The following is a 15,449-nucleotide window of genomic DNA, read 5'->3' as shown; positions in this document are numbered from 1 at the left end:
AGATGTGTGTGTGGCTGGGTGGTGGTGATGATAGTGCTGAGCAAGAAAACAGACATTCAAGGTAGAGGGAACAAGACTCTGATGTGGGAAGGCGCTTCACCTTCCTAGCTACCTGACATGGGAGAAATTATCTAAACTCTCAAAACATCAATTATTGTATTGATAAAACTGGGGATACACTGGCAGAGTTATTGTGAGACATCAATGCTCTGTGAGGAAGTTCAGAGCCCAGCATAGAGTAGTGTTCAGTCTCTGTGTTTCCTTCTATTTCCTAGAAACATGGTGAGTTTGGGTCACCAGTGTGACATTAACAAACAGCAGTTATGTCATTCACACCTCTACCACCAACACTCAGGCTTTAGGGCAACCAGTGATGACTAAATAAGGCTTTCTTTCCAGGCAGCCTGTGTAAGAAAGGAAGGCAATATCTAGACAAAATGAATAAGTTACTGTAGGCTCAAGATGGCCAAAAAGGGAACTGAAATTATGACACTACACCTCCCAACTGCGCAGGCCACACCCTCCCCCTCGCCCACATGCATCTGATATCTCCGACCCAATCTGGCACTTTGATCTTTCAGGAGCAGATTATGCTGCTCTTTTTCTATGTCCCCACTCTATTTTTTTCAACATTTTAATTTCCTTTTACTGTGGCAAAATATATATAACATGAAACTTGCCGTTTAAGCCATTTTTAAGTGTACATCAGTGCTATTAAGTACATTAACAATGTTGTGCAGCTATCACCACTATGCATTTCCAGAACACTTTCATCATCCCAAACAGAAACTCTGACCCATTAAACACCAACCCCCACTACCTCTCCCTTAGCTCCTGGTAACCTCTATTCTACTCTGTCTCTATGAATTTGTCTATTCTAGGTACCTCATATAAGTGGAATCACACAACATTTGTCTTTTTGTGTTTGGCTTATTTCACTTACATAATGTCTTCAAGGTTCATCTATATTGTAGCCTGACTGAATAATATTAAATTGTGTATACATAGCACATTTTATTTACCCCACTCTCTTTGTACAGTTATCTTATTGTGATGCTGTTGTTTGTCTGTCCCTACTAGATTGTGAGCACCTAGATGGCAGATGTAATAGAATTTCTACAATGGACCCCTACAATGCCCTGAAGTCCTAGTGATCTGTGCAGATGATAAGCTATCACTCCTGAATTATGTTTTGTTTTATAGGAAAATTACACTGGATTAGCTGGGGTGGTCCAATGTAACAAACTACCACAAATTTAGTAGCTTAACCCAATATCCATTGACTAGCTCCCAACTCTGTGTCAGAAGTCCATCATGGTGTGGAGGAATCTCTGCCCAGGATCTCACACAGTCAGATCCAGGTATCAACCAGGCTAACTTCAGGGACAGCTTCTGAGGACAAGTCCAGTTGCAAATGCATTTATGATTTTGGCAGAATTCAGTTTTTGGTAATTACATAAGTCAGCAATTTTCACCTTTTTTCATCTCATGGCACACAAAACTAACTACTGAAATTTTGCGGCACACCAAAAAATATTTTTTTTTGCCCATCTGCCCCCCAAAATAGGTATAATTTTGATTCATTCACACTGGATGGCTATTGTGTTAGCTGTTGTCTTTTTTTTTTTTGACAATCTATGGGAAAACACGTAATTGCTCCTGACTAAATAGTCAGATATTGCATGTTTTAAAAATTCTTATGGCATATCAGCTAAAATCACTGACATAAACCCTTAAAAGTAGAGTTTTCTGAAGAGGAAGCAGAGATATAAAAAACATGAGTGGTATTCAACACACTATTGCTAGCTGGAAGATGGAGGAGCCCTTTGAAAATGAATGTGGGTGGCTTTAAGAGCTGAGAGAGGCCCCAGAAGACAGTAAAGAAACCAGAACCTCAGTCCTATAAATGCAAGAAACAGAATTCTGCCAAAATCATGAATGGACTTGCAACTGGACTTGTCCTCAGAAGCTGTCCCTGAAGTCCCAGCCTGGCTGACACCTGGATCTGACTGTGTGAGATCCTGGGCAGAGATTCCTCCACACCATGATGGACTTCTGACACAGAGTTGGGAGCTAGTCAATGGATGTTGGGTTAAGCCACTAAATTTGTGATAGTTTGTTACTGAGCAATTGAAAAGTACTATAGCAGGCACTTTGCCTTTTCATCTTTAATCCCCAGTGTTTAGCCCAGTGCCTGGAACCAATTAGCTTCCCAGTAAATACAAACCAATTAATTGACTGAAGGAGGAGGTGGGAAGAGGGACAATGAAAGGAAAAGGAAAAATGAAAACAGAATAGAAAATAGAGAGGGATTTTAAAAAGAGAGAGAGATCAAGAAGAGGGGAGAGCATTTGAAAGAGGATTTTCACTGAAAAGTACATCATGAAAATATGTCCAAAAAACATCTATATTATCTTTCAACTCCAGAAATTCAGACTTGTCAATGATCTTTTTATTTTCACAAGATGGTTCGATTATTTAATTGTGTAAATCAGCCATTTGCTTAGTTTCCTGTTGGCATGCCTTGTGACTTGAATGAACAGAAATCATATACATGATTTTACTTTAATTAAGCACAGTTCAGATTTAAGGCTCAAACATTCATTTTCTGATCTCGTATGTGCCCAGATAGTAAAGAATGGCCTGCTCGTAAAAGTCCCTGAGGGCAGTAAGTCAAGGGGAATTGGGACATTAATGTGTCTGGATTTTGAAGGAACTTGGCAGAAATAATTATAAATTATTTTTGTGAAATTATGTACCTTGTTCTGCTCTAAGAAACAAAGAATGAGTTGATATCCTGCATGACCACATATCTGGATCTTTAATAATATAACAAGAGCACAACCTTCTGGTACCTAAAATTTCACTTTTACAGCTCCCCATATGAACAGGAGAATAATTTCCTTGACACAAAATATCTTCCTCATCTATACACTATAGTCCTTGTAATTTCACCCTTAGATAAGCAATTTTTTAGATTAACTATTGGTGCTAACCCTTATGAAAAATGGTTATCTTACTGGAAGGAATAAAATGCAAGTTAATTAACCTTTAAACATTAAAATGTATCAGCGCCCTCGTGCTTCTTCCCCGCCAACTTGCGGAAGAAGTGGCCCACGCTCTCGAGAGCCACATCTTCCTGTGTCGAAATAGTAGCCCAGAGAGAGGTAGGTGTGGGGGACCCACAGATGCAGGTTGGCCAGGCGGTTGACCGTAGCATTTAAAAACTTCTAATGTTAACATCTTCCATAATCATAGTACAAGTACAAGGATCAAAACTAAGAAATTGATGTTGGGTATAAAGTACAAACTTATTTGGATTTTCCCAGTGTTTCATCTAATGTCCTTTTTCTGTCCAGGATCCAACTGAGGATCCACATTGCATTTTACTGTCATGTCTCTGACGAATTTGGGAGCTCATGGTTGTTCAGCAATAAGGAGTTAAGGTAGAAAAAAAAAACAGTGTGTTGGCTAGTCCCAGAGGTGGTTCTGAAGGTGGTGACTGGATGAGATGCAGGAGGGTGGTCAGAGGCTGGGAGAAGAGGGGTCCCTGGGTCTGTTTCATTCAAACACTGTTGAAGCAAGAGACAGATCCGGGACCGCCGAGGGCACTGCCTGATTTTATTTCTTTACAACAGAGGGCAAAATTTTTATTTCACATTGATGTGGTATGCCTTCAACACTTCTGCAGCAGAAGTGGAAGAGGAATAAGAAGAGGAGGGGAAAGGAACACTGAAATTTTATTATCTCTTCTATGAATACAACTGCTAAAACACTGCTCTTCAAATTATGAAAGAATAATTTCAACACTAAATATATGCACTATTTTTGATGAAGTTGGAGATCCAATTCTACTTGGACTACTGTATTCTCAGAGTTAAAAGTTAGTTATATCTGTCAAAAATTAAGTGCTGGAATAAGATTTTTAAAACAAAAGGAAGAATTCTAGGCTTGGGTTTAACTCCAATTCTTTAAGAAATTTTTTTGCATAATATGTTTTTAATATATATATTTTTGTTGATTTCATAGAGGAAGGAGAGGGAGAAAGAGATAGAAACATCAATGATGAGAGAGAATCATTGATCAGCTGTTTCCTGTACCTCCCACACTGGGGAGCGAGCCCGCAACCCGGGCATGTGCCCTGACTGGGAATCAAACCCTGACCTCCTGGTTTGTAGATTGATGCTCAACCACTGAGCCATGCTGGTTGGGCTGCATAATCTTTTTTTTTTTTAAATAAAAAATACATAATACATACACATTAGTGACTAGTTATAAGATTAATGAAGATCAAATAAAACTAGCAATATAACATTTCTAATGCAGAAGAAAAATGGATTTGAATCTTATCTTTTTCAAGTTAGAAGTGTTTCTTGTAGCCTTCAAGGAATGTTTTCGGTGTGCTCCTACTGTTAGGTACCAATATGTAGTGCAAGAAGGCTGAGCTGTTCCCAGAAAAGATGAAGTCAAGTCAAATCTTCCCAGAGAACTCTTCCCATCACACTTTCTTAATTATCCCTTTAAAAAAGAAGCCCAATTAAAAAATTTTTAAACCCACTAGAGCTAAAATTACTGATAAAAGTTTTTAAATGCTTATTCTTGTGTACTTTAAGTAGTACAAAGAGCCTTGCCCTCTAATTTTAAAAAATATTTTGAAAGAATTTTAAGCTTCTCAAAATTACAAAAATAGTACTGATTTTCATATATCTTTCACCCAGTTTCTTCTAATGTTAACATCTTCCATAATCATAGTACAAGTACAAGGATCAAAACTAAGAAATTGACGTTGGGTATAAAGTACAAACTTATTTGGATTTTCCCAGTGTTTCATCTAATGTCCTTTTTCTGTCCAGGATCCAACTGAGGATCCACATTGCATTTTACTGTCATGTCTCTTTGAGCTCCTCCAATCTATGATGGTTCTTCACACTTCCCCTGTCTTTCATGGTCTGGACTCATTTGAAGAGCACCGGTAAGTGATTTTTGTATAAAGCCCCTCGATTTGGGTTTATCTAATGTTTCCTCATGATGAGATTGGGGTTATATAGTTTGGGGAAGAATACAACAGAAGGTTGCCCTCTCAGTGCATCATGTCAGGGGGCATGGGATGTCAGTATGTCTTAATTCTGGCAATGTTACCCTTAATTACCTGGTGAAGGTGGTGTCTGCTGGGCCTCTTCACTATTTTTTTTCCTTTACAATTAATAATAACTATCTTGGGGGAGATATTTATAGACTGTTGCTCCTTCAATTTTACTCACTAATTCTGGCATTCATTGGAGGATCTTTTCTACAACAATTATTACACACTACAGGCCCAGCGCATAAAATTCGTGCGTGGGTATGGTCCCTAGGCCTGGCCTGCGATCAGGGCCATCTTCCCCGGCTTCCTGTAGCTGGCCCTGTCCCCCACCCCCAGTTCCCCATTCACCATCGGGTGATCGGAGCCTGCCGGCCGGGGAAAGGGACTGAGAGGTGGTCAGTGCGCCTCATAGTGACTGGTTGAGTGGTCATTCTGCCGTTAGGATCAATTTGCATATTACCCTTTTATTATATAGGATTATTGATTGGAATGTTTCTGTAAAGAAGAGCTGCCCTTCTTTATTTATTTATACATTCAATTATTTATTTGCACTTGCATGGACTAATGGGTATTTGTTTTATTGTGTAGGTTATGATTGGGTATTTGTTTTATTGTGTAGGTTATGATCTAACACTCTCCTTATCTATTTTGTTATCCTGTTCTTCACTTCTTGTGACTCAGAGTGAAGGACTTCACTTCTTGTGACTCAGAGTGAAGGAAAGGAAGGGGCCACATGTATTTTGAACACTAGAAAGCTAACTGATAAGCATTTAATAAAGGTTTACCATGTTTCAGGCATCGTGGTCTCAAAAATTTAACCACGTAAAATATGAGTTTCTTTATGTGAGGTTGATGAAATGATCTGAGCCAGCCCAAGTAGTAGCCATGATCTGAGCTCCAGGACCTGGGATACAATAGTCAATGTGTTACATCTGAAATTTGCATTATGGGGCTTTCTTGTATTTTTTCATATATTATCATCTCAGTTAATTTTCACAAAACCCTATGAGAAAGATATGACTATTATTCCCATTTGACAGATGAGAACATTGCGATTGAAAGAGGTTAGGTGCCTGGCCCATGGACATAGATCAGTGTTGTTTTCAACACTAGCTCAGATGTGGCTCACTTGAGAGAAAAAGCAAATTTATCAGGATCCCAGCCTGAGATTATAAATATGGGCTCAAATTTAGGGGAAAGCCCTCTCTTACATCCCCAAAGCCAGAATTTTAATTCAGGGCAGCCACAGGGGCCCAGAAATCAGTACTGAGATGGGAAGCTGTTAAATCCTCTTGGTCTTCTGTCAAGAATGACTGAGGAAATGTGGCCTCGGACCCTTCAGGAAGGGAAGTCAGTGCCCCTGAGGGGAGTTAGAAAACAGACCTAAGAGAAATGAGGTGAAGACTGATAAGTCCATCAGTGCTAAAGACATTTTAAACCAGACAGACATTGTCAGGAATAAAACTACTCCATACTACAGCTGTAAACTCTCCTGACAATATTTTTGAGGATCCTTGACAACTGCCCAAATAAAACTCATACTTGATTGTACATAATCTGCCTAATAAAAATCTGTTTAAATTGTGACATTTTGAAAGTTCTTTCTAGTACCTCAAGTAGCTTAAAAGGAGAGTTTTCTTTTGTACAGCTACATCACAATAATTGGTTGTAAACTGAATGAAACACACTGATTATCAATTAAGCAATGGGAGTGATAAAAATTCAACACTTAGCTATTTGTTTTCAAGCTTTTCCTTTATTCCTGAGATTCCACATTTATTTCTATCAATCTAGTGATTAGAAAACAAAGTTCTGGTAAATGAAGAAAATGCTATATGAATAAGAGCTAGGGGAGCAAAACCTATACTGGGCCAAGTAATGATGCTCTGTTCATTTCCGTGGGTTTGTCAGCAAGTGCACACAGCAATTTTCATTAGGAGCTTTTACTAGAAATAAATATGAACCCAAATTTAGGGAAAAGCCATTGCTGATTTCTTCCTCCCGGGAACCCTATTTGCTGCATCTTCCAATATGTGACTCCCACATTCTGTTGACACTGTTAGAGCCAACAACCTACAGAGTAATTAGTTGAGGTTTTGTCTACACAGCAACAACATAAGCAATTGGAAAGTGAAAAATTCAGCCAAATAAGTGGGCTTTGTGTATGGAGGTTCCTACATGATTCTCTTTTTTTTGTTCAGTGAAAGGAAAATGCATTTGGACTAACTGGCTCTCTTTGCCACATGGACCACATTATCAACAATTGGCCCAGGAGAGTTAAGTATGTTAGAGTGTTTCTTTGTGATGGAAAAGGGAAGAGGAGGCAAAAGGTTGCTGAAAAAAAAAGGTAAAGTACCAGCAGGTTAGCTGAGGAAGACCAGAGGGAGGGTAGGAATGAAGGTTATAAAGGTGACAAGCAGGGTCTACTCAAGATCTGAGATGTGTTAGCAGAACTATCCTTAGTTCTCTTTAGTGTTTTACATTTGTATGTCTTTCCCTAATTGCACCAATAAAGCCATGGTTCTTGAACTTGAGTGTATATCACAGCCGGCCCACCTCCATACTGTCTCAGGCCATAGATCTGGGGTAGGGCTCAAGAAGTTGCATTTCTAATAGGTCTCAAGGTATGTCAATTGAAATACTGAGGTTCATCTCATTTACAAAAAAATAGAGAAATGATAGTAAATAAGACAACTACTTGATGAGATGATTACCAAGGAAAAAAAAAGGCTCTATTATGGTAGAGAAATAACTCTTAGTAGAGTCACATCTGTCTTAATGAACCTTCAAAGAGCCCAAAGGATCCTGCTTCACCTCTCTGACATTGTTGTGTTGGTTGTTGTCATTTTTTTACTTGACAATCTAAGTGAAAAGAGGTCAGTGCCTGACTAAACAGCCAGGTATTGCATGCTTTAAAAATTCTTGTGGCACATGGGTTCAAAATCGCTGCTCTAGTCTCCTTCTAGAGCTCCTCCAGTGATGTTGTAGGTTATCTATCTGCCACAATAAGCCCCCTGATTGACACTAAAGGGGAAGTGAATCTGTTACCTACAACTCAGAACCCAGCTCACTACACTTGCATTTTCTCAGTATGTCAGCTGGATCTACTGTGTTATTCATGTAACCTTGACAAATATTATTGGAAATTATATAACCAAGCTTATCAAGGCAATAAGCTTATTATATACTAGAGGCCTGGTGCACAAATCCGTGCACCAGTGGGGTCCCTCGGCCTGGCCTCCTGGAATCCGGGACCCTTTGGGGGATGTCAGAGAGCTGGCTTCAGCCCGATCCCACAGGCCAGGCAGAGGGACCCCACTAGTGCACAAATTCGTGCACTAGGCCTCTAGTGTGTGTGTGTGTGTGTGTGTGTGTGTGTGTGTATATATGAACATGGAAATTCTATGAGCTATTTCTTTTACTTAGTTTTATAAGCATATTGTTTTTATTTTTATACAAGTCATAAAATGTTATGAGTGCATAATATCCCCAGTTATCATGCATTGGTTTAAGTTCTCTTATTAACTATTACCAAACTTTGGGTTGTTTCCAGTCTTAGGGTAATATAAATAATTGCATAATAAACATCTTTATGCATGTAGCTATTTTTCATATTTAGAATTCTTTCCTTAGGAGAGATTCACAGAACAGTAATTAGTGGAATCTCTTGATTAAAATTAGCTAAGAGCTTTCTGAAATGAATATTCCAAATTATACTCCATTTGAGGTACCAGATCTTTTGATTAAAAACCCCAAGGAATAAACTAAACTACTGGGAGCAAAATAGGGTGGTGGAGAGGCATCTGAATGGCTTGATTTAATTTGAATTTTGTAATTACTAGTGAAATTGAACATTTTCCCATATATTTGTTACCTACTTGAAGCTTCTCCTTACAAATTATACTCTTTATACATTTATTAATTGGGGTCTTGGTGATCTTTTTTAAAAAAATTTATAGAGATGAAATTACAATATGTGGCCTTAGTCAAGGTCACAGGTAGTTGAAAGACAGGAAGATCCCAGAGTCCAAGTAACAAGCAGAGACATTCATGCCAAATAAATGGAAGTCAGAGCAGCCAGAGAGCAAACAAAGATATAAGGAATAAAGTCTGATGTCAAAAGCCAGCTTCCTGGTATTCGTGAGGCCTCATAAAAGAGTTAGTTGAACTAATTCATATTTTGGGGTGCTTTATTTTGAAGTGGCAATGTAGTGTGATAAAAAAGGTGTGAAAGTTGAAAGACTAAGTATCAGGTATATCTTTCAGTCAAGTGTCTATATGGGTTGGATGTCACCAATGGCCACACATTCTTTCTGTCTCTATAATATACCCCTTTGTAATGTGCTTTTGCAGCCCCTTTCATCAGAGATGGAGCCTGTTTTTCTAATACTTGCATTTGTGCTTTGTCATGAGACTTGCTTTGGCCAGTGGGCCAAACATTAGTAAACAAATACGGGCAGAGGGAACCACTGTATGTTTTTTAATGGAACAGAGATGCTTGAACTGTGATTTTTAAGGCAACTCTGATAGTGGTATAAAGGAGGGATTACAGAGGGAGAGATTGGAGGCAGGGGGATGCATCTATCCATTGAAGGTATAGGTAAAAGATAAGGAGAGTCAGCAAATGGAAAGTGTGGGTGGCATTACCACTGAGGGAAGAGACAAGTTATTTTGGAGCTAGGATTGATTGGGATTTAGAAAGTGATTAGATATGTGGGGTTAAGGAGAGCACTGAGCCAAAGACAACAGTGGTTTCTACATAATGGGACTGGGAGGGGAGTGCTACAGGATTGAGGTGCTGGCAGGTCATCTACACTAATAAAAGGGTAATAGGCTAATTAGACTGGGTCGACTGGACATCTTCCAGTCTTCCTTCCGGACAAAGTCACAGTGGCGGGGGCTGAGGCAGAGGCAGTTAGGGGTGATCAGGCTGGCAGGGGAGAGCAGTTAGGTGCGATCAGGCTGGCAGGGGAGAGCAGTTAGGGGCAATCAGGCAGGCAGGCAGGTGAGCGGTTAGGAGTCAGCAGTCCTGGATTGCTAGAGGGATCCCAGATTGGAGAGAGTGCAGGACAGGCTGAGGGCCCCCCCCCCCCCCGTGCATGAATTTCGTGCACCAGGCCTCTAGTTCATTTATAATAATAAAAGCATAATATGCTAATTAGGCTGGACATCCTTCTGGACTACCTTCTGGAGGAAGCCGGGGCTGTGAGGGAAGCCGGTGTGGCAGCTGGGGGAAGGAAGGCCTACTCTTGCACGAATTTCGTGCATCAGGCCTCTAATCTGTAGATAATTAGGAGACACTGAAGATGAAGCCATGGACATATCTTAGCCCAAGTCACATAGTTGCTCATGTTTCAGCTGCCATGCTTGATTTTGTTATGGGTCTGCTCCATGAGTCTATTCTAGGATTCAAAATGCTCAAAAGACATTTGTGGGAAAAGAAGCTATCATTATTTGAACTTATATTTCAAAAGTATAGAATTACTTTGTTCTATGGTTCTGATGTTATGGCTGATTCATTTTCTTCATTACTGCATAACACTAATCACCTTATTTCCTGTTCTAATGATTATATGGTACAATAGAATAAATAAAAGTGTAGGTATGCTTTAGAATTTCTCTTCTTGCATTTTATTATTCATTGAGTGCCCACAGAAAGGAAAGATAGTAATCAGACAGACCAAGGTTAAGGTTATCAGATTTAGCAAATAAGAGTATAGGACACCAGTTAAATTTGAACTTCAGATTAAAAAATACAAATAATTGTTTTGTTTAAGTGTGCCCCATACAATATTTGGTATATACTTAAACTTTAAAAAGTTTTTTTTTTAAATCTGAAATTCAAATTTAACTGGGATACCTGCATTTTACTGGCAATGCTACCTGATATGTGTTTTGTATTTTTTGTTTTTTAAAAATATATTTTATTGATTTTTTTTACAGAGAGGAAGGGAGAGGGATAGAGAGAGTTACATACATCGATGAGAGAGAAACATCGATCAACTGCCTCCTGCACACTCCCCACTGGGTATGTGCCCGCAACCAAGGTACATGCCCTTGACCAGAATCTAACCTGGGACCCTTCAGTCTGCAGGCCGACGCTCTATCCACTGAGCCAAACCAGTTAGGGCTACCTGATATGTGTTTTATGCAACATGTTGATGAATATTAAACAGAAAAAAAATTATTCTATGGACTAAAATATTAGGGAAATGTTGGAAAAAGCAAAGTGAAACAGATTTCCTTCCCTTTAGGACTTCTCAGAAACTTTAATCAGCTACTACATACAATATGTCTCCCAAAGGAAGACAGTTATGAACAATTCCTACCTTTTATTTGACCACATGTTTCCTTGATGCTTTGTAGAAATTGTGAGGAGGATGGTGCTAATCTATTTGTGTTTCCACCAATATAAATAACAGGAGGTCAACATGGTATAAGACACAGATTCAAAAATCTAGGCTCAAGTCCCTGGCCCATCAATCGCTGAGTATTTGAAACTTACTGAGTCTCCAATGACTAAGCATCACTATTTCCTCTGGGGATAACACAACGCCTAATTCACAGAATTCTTCTGGGGCTTAGAAGGTGGCACATGGAGAGTCGTTTGTACACCAAAAAGCACAGTATTATTATAACTAGAGGAGAGAAACAAAACGAAGGATCAGACCCAAGGAGGAATATCCCAGCAGGGGCTGGAGCTGCACATTTGGCAGCACACCTGCTCCTGGGGTCCCCCAGCCCTAAGATTCTAATTCACAGCTCCCTGATTCACTGCATTGTACTCACCTGAAGCCTCGCCAGCTGCAGATAGTGCTGGGCGTTTGTTGTCTGGGGGGAGCTGCCATCTCACTGTGGTGCCTGGAAGTTGCTCCCTGGGAGAGGTTTCACCCAGTTCTATCCCTTCACACGAAGCTGCATCCTAGGAGGATTGATAAGAGCACAAAGGCAGCAGTTGGTCTGAAATCCAATTTAGCTAATTTACTTGTTTCCATTAATTATTTAGTTTCAGCTGACTGCTTTTCACTGTCATAACCATGGTAGTTATTTCTGTAAAAGACACATCATGAAATTTTGAGGGATGTTCAGTTTGTCCTGCCCCAGCTTCTTCCTGCAGCTGGGAAGTGACGGGGAGGTGGTTAATGAAAAAGGAGAAAGATGGAGAGGGGAGACAGAGGAATTAGTTGATTATGAGGGATCCCTATGGAACTATATTTCATGAAATTATTATTTTTTAAAATTAATTTTTCAATTACACTTTACTTTCAGTATTATTTTGTATTGGTTTCAGGTATACAGCATACTGGTTACATAATCAAACACTTTACAAAATGTTCCCCTGGACATTTCCAGTACCCACCTGGCACCATATATAGTTATTGCAATACAGAATTATTGACTATGAAGAGTCTTCAGACCTAATACTGGTACATCAGTCATCTGTTAATGGTTTTTAGGAATCTGATCTACAACCAAACAGAAACATTAACAAAGATTGTTGAGGGTTCGTGTTTTCTGTTTTGGGAAAGCCTTTGAGCCTTCCATTTTGGTTTTGTTGAAGCTGGAATAAAGTCCAGGGAGTCACCAGAAGAAGCTTCTTGGCCTGGAGACAGAGCGAGCAATAGCAATTCATATGTATGTATATTCTTAACCTTCTATATCAGTGGTTCTCAACTGTCTGGCCCTTTAAATACAGTTCCTTATGTTGTGACCCAACCATAACATTATTTTCGTTGCTACTTCATAACTGTAATGTTGCTACTGTTATGAATTGTAATGTAAATATCTGATATGCAGGATGGTCTTAGGCGACCCCTGTGAAAGGGTCGTTCAACCACCAAAGGGGTCGCGACCCACAGGTTGAGAACCGCTGTTCTATATCCTTAACCAACAAAATCAGGAAGGTGTCAAGGAAGCATTGGTTTCTAAGTACATTTCTAAAGAGAAAGGTGGGCCTTTCAGGCTTCTGATAAAGTTGATACTGCTTATTTCTTGAAACTTTTCATATGGTGACTCTACTGCCTTCTCATCATTCAGTTTTGACTCCCAGATAATTTTGGTCTCTGGTTCATTGTCTGTGAAATGGTTGTGTGTTTTTTTGTTTGATTGTTTTTAAATGTATTTTTACTGATTTCAGAGAGAGGAAAGGAGAGGGAGAGAGATATAGAAACATCAATGATGAGACTCATTGATTGGCTGCATCCTGTACACCCCACACTGGGGATTGAGCCCCCAACCTGGGCATGTACCCTGATGGGAAATTGAACTGGTGACCTCTAGGTGCATGGAGGATGCTCAACCAACTGAGCCACACCAGCAGGACTGTGGAATGGTTTTTAATGGTGATACTCAATGGGGCTTCCTTCCTCTGAATGCTACTAGGTGACCTAACAGCAAAGGGCATGGTTTAACTTGCCAGCTAAATGCATAACTGTAGCTATGTGGAACAAATGAATAGAGCATATGCTACAAGCTGCTATGCATGTGACCTTTAACATTTCAGTGATATATGGCTGCTGTGAACATAACTGAACTATAATCAAGAGAAAATAATTTATCTTCTCTCTTCAAAGTATCATACTCCTAAAAGCATTCTCTCATCCAATTTGGTAACAGTAAGAGCTTACAACAGTAAGAACTTGAAAAAGGAAGACAGAATGAAAGAGTTTCAATGTATTATGCCAAAGGGAAATTTACCATCTGCCTGTCTCCATGAATCACATATGCTGAGAATAATATTTTAGAAGATACTGACAACAAGACACAGTAATTTGTAAATGAATATTACTGATGTTGCCCTTTTTAAAGCAATCTGCAGAATAATTCAGGACAGCAAGCTATAGGATTACACGTCACAGACTTGAAATAAGAGAATAATAAACTATATTATTGGCTTTTTATAATTGTAATAAAGATCCAAAATCTTTAAAATGTAATTACTTTGATACAAATTTTACTGTTCCCATATGCATATTTTCATTCTGCCCGAGATAGGTAGGATAAGAAAATACATCATTAAGCCAAGACTACAATAAAGTCTTATTGGCAAACATTGCAGACTTGCAATTAATGATCACAGAGGTAAGTCATTGACTGGTCTGGTTTTCAGAAAACATTCATTCCCTATGGCACAAATCTTAAAAGTGTTATCAGTGGAAAGCTTCAATTTTCTATATGTAGAGCTAACTCAAAAGAAATGATTTTAACTTAAAATAAAAAAGCAAAATATAATTTAAAATTATAGGTATCCCTTCTTAAAAACTTGATTGGAAAGCCCTGGCTGGGTGGCTCAGTTGGTTGGAGTGCCATCCTGCACACTAAAAAGTTGCAGGTTTGATTCCCAGTCAGGGCACATACCTAAGATTGCGGATTCGATCCCCAGTAGGGGTGCATTCGGGATACAACCTATGGATGCTTCTCTCTCACATTAATGTTTCTATCTCTCTAAAACATCAATTAAAAACATTTCCTCAGGTGAGGATTTCCTTAAAAACTTGGTTTGGAAAGAGGGTTAAAGAAAATGGAAGAAGCCCTAACCAGTTTGGCTCAGTGGATAGAGCGTCAGCCTGCGGACTGAGAGGTTTCAGGTTCGATTCCGGTCAAGGGCATGTACCTTGGTTGCCGGCACATCCCCAGTAGGAGGTGTGCAGGAGGCAGCTGATCGATGTTTCTCTCTCATCGATGTTTCTAACTCTCTGTCTCTCTCCCTTCCTCTCTATAAAAAAATCAATAAAATATATTTTAAAAAAGGAAGAAAATGGAAGAAAATAAGTATTAAATAGACTTGACAATTCTTCTATCATAAATCAGGTGATTTAAGCCTGATTGTATGTGGGCTGAGAAACCAAATTTTAAACAATTTATTCTTCCCTCACCATGTCAGTGGTGGTACTGAGACTGCCTTACTTTCTTATTGGCTAATAAAGGGTCTTAAAGCAGCTTTCCTAAAGATGAGGAGTGACAGGAAAAGCAAGTCTGTGGGCAGTGAACAGGAGGACCTTGACAACTGCCATTTTCCAGAACAAGAAGTAAATATTTTTCTTCTCTGAAAACTGAGTAAGAAGAAAACTTCTGCAAAAGAAAATATACATTCTAGCAATTTTAATGCATGCTTCTTCTTTTGTTTCATTCTTCCATCAGGCTAAGGTTTTGGTGTTTTTTCCCCCCAAAGAGTAACAGTGTGTTACATATATATAATGGAATCTTACTCAACTATAAAAAGAATGAAATCTGGCCATTTGCGAAAACATGGATGGACTTAGAAGAGGGTATTATGCTAAGTGAAATAAATCAGACAAAGAAAGACAAATACCGTGTGATTTCACTTACATGTAGAATCTAAAAAACAAATGAACAAACAAAACAA

This window comes from Myotis lucifugus, unplaced genomic scaffold (assembly GCF_000147115.1).
Source record: "Myotis lucifugus unplaced genomic scaffold, Myoluc2.0 scaffold_15, whole genome shotgun sequence".
Classification (NCBI taxonomy): Eukaryota; Metazoa; Chordata; class Mammalia; order Chiroptera; family Vespertilionidae; genus Myotis; species Myotis lucifugus.
Note: the sequence above shows the minus strand (reverse complement) of the source record.